The sequence below is a fragment of the Sorghum bicolor genome, chromosome 5, assembly GCF_000003195.3.
Source record: "Sorghum bicolor cultivar BTx623 chromosome 5, Sorghum_bicolor_NCBIv3, whole genome shotgun sequence".
Classification (NCBI taxonomy): Eukaryota; Viridiplantae; Streptophyta; class Magnoliopsida; order Poales; family Poaceae; genus Sorghum; species Sorghum bicolor.
In genome coordinates this window covers 12,012,733-12,015,477 of record NC_012874.2, presented here as the reverse complement: position 1 = coordinate 12,015,477, position 2,745 = coordinate 12,012,733, and the positions used below count along the sequence as shown (strand labels likewise).

General features: G+C 39.5%; 1 long non-coding RNA gene across 1 annotated transcript; it reads right to left on the bottom strand.

Annotated features, from left to right (window-relative positions):
* On the bottom strand, positions 1,737-2,441 carry LOC110435327. Its single transcript, XR_002452968.1, has 3 exons — positions 2,363-2,441; positions 2,189-2,272; positions 1,737-2,058 (listed from the first exon to the last, which is right to left on the bottom strand). It is a non-coding gene; the product is annotated as an uncharacterized LOC110435327 (long non-coding RNA).

The following is a 2,745-nucleotide window of genomic DNA, read 5'->3' as shown; positions in this document are numbered from 1 at the left end:
AAATATAAAGACATACCAAAACTCTGAAGACTTCTCCAGAACCGGAGCGTAGCTCCGCTCTCCCTAACTCCCGACTAGAACTAATCTACTACATTGGAATGTCTAGCCCTAATTCTCTATAGAGGAAAGGTTATCCTTCGAGGGCACCTCTCAACTCTATAATGATATGTTCTCCTCTAGGGGCCAGGGGCCTTACTTATATAGTCCTCCTCCTTTGTGCGTTTTTGGATCAGCAGGCGATGTGGTACTAAACTTTCCATCATATCTCATTAAAATGCACATAGGCCTTAATGGACCAAAATCTGATTTGGGCCCAATTAATCCTGGAGCTCTTTTATGTGGAGTCCTTTTATTAATATCTCTTGATTCCGAACTCCAAATATAGCAAATAATATATGCATTTCGATTAGCTCGACGAGATCTTTGTAATGGTGTACTCCATTCTATGATTGGTGCTTGTACCAGGGCAGGCGCCCAAGGATCAAGGGCGGGCGCCCTGGTCCCGGGCCTGTCTCGTCTCCGCTTCGGTCGAGTTGCTTCTAGAGTCTTCCTGATTATGGAAAATTACCACACACATTAATTCTCTATGTAAACCCGACATGTGGGCCTTTCCTTCGTATTTCCTGATAATCCCCTGCAGAAATAGACAAACACCAAAACTCGTGGAAATCTGTCAGATGAAACCCTAAGTCTAGGTGTCGGTTGCATTTGGATCTTTTTCATGATTAGTTGACGGTTAAATGTGAGCATTAAGGACCATCAACAATGCCTAGCAATGCTGCCAACACGCATTAAAAATTAGATGTCTCTCTTTTGCTCTCCGCATGGAAAATAGGTTTACCATGCCATCAATTTTAGATAAGGGCATTTGTGGTATTGTGATGGCCAAATAAAAGCGTAAGGAGTCATCGTCTCTGCCTCCATCTCCATTCTCCAGCTGGACCAATCGCACTCTCTCTCCTCCTACTCCAAAGCCTAGCCCCCTCTACCACCCCGATCTGAAGCCTAAGCACATCAGCATAGCAACTTGGCTCCCTCTCAACTCTCCAGCCACACCCTTCGTCAACAATAGGTCCACCGACGATAGAAAGACCACCATCGTTAGCAGTACAGACCAAATCTAGACCCCCTACACTGACACCTATCAACACTACAAGAAATTCCCTTATACATGACGGTTTGATTCTGTCATGGACAAGCAAAAATCTGTCACGGTTAACTATCTATGACGGTCCATAGGAACGTCATCTATTCCTCGTCATACATTGTTTGGACCAAAATAGAACGTCACGGGTTGGTTTTTTGGATCGTCATGGACGAACCAGATGGCAACTATAGGAAGAGACTATGGTGATGAACTGAATCGTCATGGTTTTATAACACACTCATTAAACAGACATAAATTGGAAGAACTCTCACAATTGACAAAATATTGCTCATCTTTTCATTGAAACCATCAACATTTGTACTTGTACAATTTTTCATAGGAGATACATAGGCAATAAGCAAGCTACACGCAAGTACCTACAAAACTAAGAGGGTAGCTTGCACAACACAACTCATACGATTTGCTTGCATAACAAAATCTTTCGAAAATAGCCACCATGAGTATTTTGATCCTCTTGCTGCACCACTCTGCATCTAAGCTCATTCACCTGAAAACCAAAGGTTCCATTTATCACTAAAGCAGTCTAAACAAAGTTATATGGAAAGGTGCCATAGGTAAAAAACTGCAAATACATTGCACAACCTAAAAGAACTTTTAGATGTGTACCTATTGCACGTTCTTTCCTAGTGTTTACTGTTGTAATGAAGAACCAAACAGAAAGGCCATCAGCTAATTTTCACAAGTAATTTGTCTACAACTTTACATCTAATTTCTCTGTAATTTTCATACATCGTGCATGGACATTGTTCAATTATAAAGAAGTGACAACTAATTTCAACAAAAATGAGAGCAATAGCTAACCATGGTGAAGAGGTACAAATATGAGCGGAATTAACCTTTCCAGCTGAGATTGCATCGAGGCAAACATTGCTTACAAGCTGTGAATTAACCTGTAAAGTAGTTACCACACAAAATGACATTAGTGACAGATCGACAGTGGTATGTCATATTTGATTCCAAGCCCTTCACGAATCATGATCGACACATTATGCAAAATGTCTACTAGACTATGTGTTTTACCTTGCACACTGTATCAAATCCAACTGTTGTTTCAACGAACTAGTTCTTGAGGTCACCATTCAATGAAACTGGCACACCAACGACCTGTTTAATGGGTTTTGCATTCTTAGAAATTTTTGGTGTGCTTGAAGAATATGATCATTTAAAAACAGTTTAGACTAATAATAGTTATACCTTGGTCTTATAGTTATTCTGTATAAGGGTCTCTGCAAGCTGTGCAGCATCTGAATTGGAGGTCACTCCTTTAAACAGAGTGAGAACAATGTTTTTTTTAAATGTTAGCTTGAACCAAGAGAAAATTCATGGTAATTCTTACTATAAAAATATGGGAAAAATATTCAAAATTTTTAATATGGGAAAACTATTCAAAATTTTAAATATGAAATGCTTGATGCGGTAGATCATATTTCCTACCAAAAACATAGAAGCCAATGCAATAAACTATTTCTGGTCTTCACAGTGCATGAGCAATATTCTAAAGCTTCTGTTTTCACACCAACCATCAACCATGAGTATTGATGTTCTTTTCTCTAGACTCTAGAGTCACATAGAGATTA